Source organism: Lissotriton helveticus, chromosome 7 (genome assembly GCF_964261635.1).
Source record: "Lissotriton helveticus chromosome 7, aLisHel1.1, whole genome shotgun sequence".
NCBI lineage: Eukaryota > Metazoa > Chordata > Amphibia > Caudata > Salamandridae > Lissotriton > Lissotriton helveticus.
This window is the reverse complement of record NC_136068.1, coordinates 57,572,406-57,579,612: the sequence shown is the minus strand read 5'-3', so window position 1 is coordinate 57,579,612 and position 7,207 is coordinate 57,572,406. Positions and strand designations below refer to the sequence as shown.

The window sequence follows — 7,207 nt, the reverse complement described above, 5'->3', positions numbered from 1 at the left end:
AAGGTGTAGGAATCACATGTCCTTCATAACTCACTGTGCAATATATTACAAAGAATCAAATGAATGAACTGCAGGTGACAAAGGATATCTGTGTTCAAAGCAGAAACCCACTTACCTATCTACATAAAATAAGAATCTGTTATCTACATGTTGCATAAAGTGGTATGCAGGAGACATATTAACCTTCTTATACTAGTTCAATTCAAATCTGGGACTACACAAAACACTGATCTCTTCAACGAATGTGTTAACCTCCAGAGTTATCTCACCATTATTATTATTCCCTGAGCTTTCCTAGGCACCACTGCAGCAGGTGCATTACCCCAATAACATATTTTAAGATGCAGATTTTGACCTAATTAAGCAGAACAGATCAACTGCCATGCTCCTTCTGGTTGCCAATTTCTTTGTGGCAGGGTTTAAAAAAATAAATGTATTAGTTGAGGCCCAGATTTTGCGTTGGGTTTGTGCCACTTTTTTGCCACAACCACGACACCAAATCTAATTTGTTAAATCTCATAATGCGCTTAAATGTACTCATGATATACCTGATATACATATGTGTGAGGTCTTAATATCTGATGTCGCTTCCTTTGATGTCACTTCCAGTGAGTTCACTTCCAGTGAGGTCACTTCTTGTGATGTCATGTGCAATGTCGCGCGACGTGACATCATGTGCTGTGATGGCACGTGTCATAATTTCACTTGCATACTGCCTAACCTGGTAAATCTCCCACTTCCTTCTTCAGGACTTGTGCCCTACTTAGCAGAATATCTGCTGAGAGCAGACAGGCACTGATGCAGCAGTAAACATCAATGGCAAGGTATGGAACAGAAACCGCTGAAGCTTTGTCACCTGAAGACACAAGTGAATCATTGCCACCAAGCACCCGAAGAGAGCAGTCAGCTTGAAGTGCAGCATACACGCACACTGGCCAATCACAGAACTGCCCGAAGGTATAAAGCACCCAGGCATACACATGTGTCTCAGTGAGATCCATTGAGCAGTTAGAGCATGGCCTTGTCTCCCTGACTTGAGGTAACATTTGATGTAGCAATGACAACCAGTGACCAAGTCCATATATGCTATTGGTTGACATTCTGGTAAGGGGTTAACGTTCATTGCTAACCTACCTGAAAAACAAATGTTATGGCATTGAGCATTAGTTGAATCCCAGGATCACTGTCTGCTAGCTAAGGTTGTTTTGTGGAATATGGTGTATGAAAATGGAAGCTCTAAAAAATCCTTCGAAGACATCTCAGTTTAAAAAAAATCATAATCAAAGAATAGCATATCAATGTTGCGGCATAGCCCATAACAAGAAGAAAGTGTGACTGGTACTACAATTTACTAATGGTGTCAGATTGCACATCAATGTAGATATCTGTGCCAGACTCACAGAGGTATGTCCCATGTTCAATCACAGTCTTACTACCTTGGAAAATGTTCAGCTCCACTGGAACTGAGATCAAAACCTCTTTGCTCATGAAACTGACAGTCATTTTTGTGCGTGGTGGTACCTTCATCGGCAAACTTAACTCTGCCTTCTTCTTCGAGGTGAATGTCTCAACCTCATCTTTCTTCACTGTGAAGGTGTTGGATGCCTCTGCTGAAATATTGACCACTCCTTGCAAGGTAAATGAGGCACCCACCTTGATTGAAGACACCTTGCTAAACTCAAAGCTATGGGAGACATATTTCTCATAGTCTTTGCAAGAAGCAGCGGTGAATTGCTGCTCGCTGTCTGTGTTGTTGGTGTAAAAATACTGATCTGCCTGGATGTTCTTTTCACTCTCTATCTTTTTCTTATCCCACAGAAGTGTGGCGGTGACGGAGGGTTTCCCAGGGCACAGAGGATACACATGGGATACTTGATCGTTGAAACCAATATCACGATAGTTTGCCAGATATTCACCAGCCCTGGCAACAATACACCTTCCCCCCCTATTTCGATGCTCATATAGAAGCCATGCTCCACTCTGGACTGTGTGGGAGGATATCTTATCATTCATGTTTCCAAACGATAGATTGGTCTCTTGAGTCAGAACTGTTTGATTACCAGAGGAATTGGGATTCTCATAGACTGTGATCTTTGGATTGGTCAGGTCTTCAGTGATCAGCCTCAGAGAAGATGCTTTGTCACTCAATTCAATGGCAGGATGTTCTCCCTCCTCTAGGGCAATGAACGAACCTTGATAGTTGGGATGCTCGTACATTAGCCATGGCTGCCCCACCACCTTCACAGACGAGATGCAGTCTCTGAAGCTCACCAGTGCCAGATTCACAACATCCGCTGTATATGTCCTACTGAGCCCCTTGAACTTGGGATGTTCATAGACAGTGATGGAGTTCATGGTGATCAGGTACGAAGTTTCCAATGTGTTTTCTGTAGCTGACCCTGTGATACAAAACAACAGCTGGTCAGTGGAGAAAAATCATGCATGATTGGGTGCAAACTAACAGCACTGGCTCCTCTCTTTTAAAATAAAGAAGGTATATTATGATGCCAATGTCAATGTCAAGCTTCTTGTATAATGAATTAAAATCATTACAAGTTTCATCAAACACTAAATATCATGGTGTGAGACAATACAGCAACAAAAACTCATAAAATATCTTCCTTATATGAGAACATGTTTTACAGCATATTATGATCAAAACGTAGAATTCTGATCACAACAGCTTCCCCTTTTTCCTTAAAATTATTAAAGGATGACAGTGCATGCTAATGACGTATATGTAGCGGGTCATGGTGGTGCAGAAGGAAATGATTACAAAATTCCACAGGACCTGGGATGCTAATGTGTAAAGGGTACTAACAGATAGATAATAGTTAGAGAATATACCTAAGGTGGGAAATAAGGAGCCTAAAGGTGTAGTGCAGATTACATAATGAAGAATCATATGCAGAAACTGCACAAGGTCTCTGTTTTATAAGGCACAGATGGCTCAGGTTCTTACTGGGCATAATGACACAACCCATAAAGCTAAAGTACGGAGTAGTGCCTGAAGGAATTTGTTTGTTTGTTTTTTCTAAAGTGCAGACAACATAAGAAAAGATAATATATGGAAATGACCCAGGGTCTGCAATTTTCGAGGCCTTGTAAATAAGGTGCTGATGTGTGTAGGAGAGTATGACTCAAGGTCACACTGGGCATCATGACACAACCCATAAATGGAAAGTGTAGTGTCTGAAAAACGTTTATTTTGTAGAATGCAGATAGCATAATGAGGGGTCATATATGTTATGTCGAGTCTTGAGATATCCAGTGGAACAGTCCACTGTTATGGTAGCTGTCACGGGGCAAGGGGTCGCCTCTCCCCGTGTACGTGTATTAATTACTTTAACCCACATACGGCAGAACGTTGATATTAAATGGCTGTGCGTGCAGTCTCTGCATCAGAGCAGACAAGCGCCACCCAGTAAAGTACAGCTTGGTGTCTCAGTGTTATTTAGCGCACACTGCGGCCTTCACATCAAAGGCCCCCACCCATGGCCGGACTGGCCATAGCGGGCACCGGGCGTTTCCCCAGTAGGCAGTGTTGTGATGTATACCTGGAACTCTGCTCTGTCATGGAACCGGAACCCCTCGGAGATTCCATGACAGGCAGTTGACTCTGGGCCCCTGTAATGATGGCCTGTGTTTCTGCTCCGTGAAAGTCAATAATTACTTTCAACCACGGATCGCTTCTGGCATATACTTCAACAATTTGGCGACGAGGATGGGATAGGAGCCCACGCATTTAAAACAAAAGAAATTGAGTACCTGGGACATGTTTTCTCTGAACAAGGCGTTAAACCTAAACCTAGTCTAGTGAAAAGCATTGTTGATGCGCCTGCTCCACAAAACAGGGAACAATTGTTATCTTTTCTAGGTCTATGTGAATTTTATGCGAAATATATGCGAAATTTTGCCACTGTTACTGAATGTTTTAAGGTTCTATTAAAAAAAGGTGACAAATTTGTGTGGTCAGACCTATGCTAACATACTTTTGAGAAAATTAAAAAAGATATTACTTCAGCACCAGCACTACAATCCTTTGTAGAAAGAAGGAAGACCTTTGTCACTGTAGATGCTTCAGAATATGGTTTAGGAGCTGTTTTAACTCAACTAAACATTAGTCATGAAACAACTGTAGGTTTCGCATCTAGAACTTTACGATCAACTGAACGTAAATATTCGGTTATAGAAGAAGAACTCCTAGCATGTGTATGGAGCGTAGAGAAGTTTAGAGCTTACCTGTGGGGAAGGCCCTTTACTTTGAGAACTGACCATCGTCCTTTGGTGGATATTTTATCAGGAAAAAAATTAAAACACACTACTGCTCGCATAGCTAGACTTTCAGCAAGGCTACTGGAATTTTCTTTTTCTGTAGAGTACATTCCAGGTAGAAAGAACTCAAGAGAATACTGTCTTTCTAGACTTCCAATCGAAGATTATGATGAATATGATTGAGCTGAACAAAAAACCAGAATGCTCAGGCTCCACTATAGACTGCAATACCTTTCAGGGATACTTTCTAGGAAAGGTGGAGAATATCATCTCGGAAATAAAAAACAATACGTTAAATGGATCTGTCTTATATCCTGATTTCCATAATCCCACAGATTGTACTATCGTGGAGTTCCCTGAGATTGATGCGTTGAGCTTGGAGCAACTGATGGGTAGAACTAAGTCTGGTTCCCCAGCAGACCCATGCCCCCCTAGTGTATTCCGTATGGCCCGCCCTATTCTGGAGGAGCGTCTTATCTCTCTCCTTAATAGATCTTTAGAAACGGGGTATCTACCAGCCGAATTTAAAGAAGCGCGAGTTAGGCCCTTGTTGAAGAAACCTGGCGCGGATCCTGCGGTCTTGAAGAACTATAGACCGATTTCTCAGCTGCCCTTTCTTTCTAAAATTTTAGAACAGCATGTCTTGAAGTTTTTATCCCTTCACGTGGAGTCTCATTGTTTACTCCACGAGCGGCAGGCAGGGTTTCGAGCACACCACAGTACCGAGATGGTGATGCTATCGGTGCTGGACGAGTTAAGAGGCATGGCTGACATTAAGAAACCGAGCGCCCTGATTCTTTTAGATCTGTCGGCGGCGTTCGACACTGTCAGCCATGCCCTGCTCCTGGAAAGACTAGACAACATTGGGGTCAAAGGCGAGGCTTTTAACTGGTTGAAATCTTTTCTTCTGGGAAGAACTCAGATGATACAACTGGGGGATCTGATATCAGACGTGGGGACTTTAGAATGTGGGGTGCCTCAAGGCTCCGCATTGTCCCCACTACTGTTTAACTTATACCTTCAACCCCTAATTGCATCTTTGGCCAGAATGGGCTGTAGAGTCTTTAACTACGCTGACGATACTCAGCTTGTACTGAGTATCGATAACACTGAGGCCGCACAGCAGCAAGCGCAGAATATCCTGAGGTATACGGTCGGGTGGATGACGAGAAATTTGCTAAAGATCAATCCAGATAAGACTGAGGTTTTGGTAATCCCATCTGCCACCTCACCTTGGAGCGATCTCTACTGGCCACAGGAGTTAGGGCCAACTCCGAAGCCAAGTGCAAATGTAAAGAGTTTGGGGATTAAGCTGGATTGCGACCTGTCAATGGGCTGCCAAATCTCTGCCGTTGTTTGGAGCTGTACGAATATCATCAGGCAGCTACGTAAACTAGTGCCCGTTCTCTCTCAGGCTATGTTGCGAACAGTTGTAGCAGCAACAATCATGTCAAGAATAGACTATGGGAATGTCCTTTATTTAGGCCTCCCTAAAACCCTCATGAACAGATTACAGGTCGTGATGAACGACGCGGCGCGACTGATCTTTAGACTCCCCAGAAGGACTAAAGCCTCTCCCCTGTTACGGAGCCTACATTGGCTCCCTATAAAAGAGAGGGTAGAGTTTAAGAGTCTTTGCACGGCCCATAAGGCAATTCCTGTATATATCAGAGACCGGCTGGAAGTGTATAGTCCAAAAAGAAACTTAGATCCTCTGATTCTCAGCTGCTGACCTGCCCTCGGTCCAAGCTGGTAACCAAGGGAGGGAGAACATTCTCTGTGTTGGTCCCTCAATTATGGAATAAACTGCCTGAGGAACTGGGCAGAGAGGTGAATCTCCTGCGATTCAGAAAATGTCTAAAGACATTATTGTTTGGGAGGGCTTTGGTCGCAATATAGGCTGGCTGCTGTACTACCTTCTTGTGGGACACATAGTTATTGTATGAATTCCATCGATTTCCGAGCGCCTAGAGACCTGTAGGTGATTGGTGCGATACAAATCCAATATAACAATAACAATAACAAAGTATCTGACAAACTATCTTTAGAAGGTAATAAACTAATGTGTGGTGACAAATTAATTCCCCCGATCTGTTTTCACAAGCGCATAATTGAATTAGCACACTCTGGACATTTGGGTTCCACTTTCACCAAAGGAAGAGTAAGAGAAACATTTTGGTGGCTTAAAATGGACCAGGAAATAGACTTGTATGTACTTAACTGTGGAAAATGTAATGTCAGTGATAAAGTTCATAAAACTGAAGTATTAGTCGAGTTTCCTACTATTTGTCCAGAAAGAGCTTGGCAACGGGTGGGAGTAGATATTTTAGGACCTTACCATATCCTTCCTAACTGTATGAAATATTTTATTGTTATAATTGACCATCTATCAAGGTGGGTAGAGGTTAGAGGAGTGAGGGAACCCACCACAAAAAAATTTATCAATTTTTTCCAAGATGTTTTTGCTAGAGAAGGTGAAATTTTAACTGACAATGGTGTTCAGTTTACTTCCTTTGAAATGAAGTCTTTTCTAGAAAAATGTAATATCAAACATATTAAAACACCGTTATATAATCCCCAAAGTAACGGTAAAGTAGAGCGTTTCAACAAGATTTTAGTTGAATGTATACAGTCTACTCTAAAATGTAACATGAATGTCGAAATTGCTTTAAAAGAATTGATTTGGAGTTACAGAATGACGCCTCACAGTATTACAACCAAAACTCCATTCAAACTGATGCGAGGCAGAAAAGCAACAACTAATTTATGTCCTTTTTGGATGACCACAAGCCTTGACAAAAATTTAAATATGAAAGAATTATGGAACTTAGCTAAATCAAATTCGGATATTTCAAGTGCAAAAAGAACATCTGACACTCCAAAATACAACATGTTCAAATTGGGCGACTGGGTTCGTGTAAAAAATCCATGT

At 42.1% G+C, this 7,207-nt stretch overlaps 1 pseudogene; it reads right to left on the bottom strand.

Moving 5' to 3' along the window:
- Positions 1 to 1,318: 1,318 nt before the first annotated feature.
- LOC144766603 (epidermal differentiation-specific protein pseudogene) lies at positions 1,319 to 2,397 on the bottom strand (annotated as a pseudogene).
- Between the last annotated feature and the right edge of the window lie 4,810 nt (positions 2,398 to 7,207).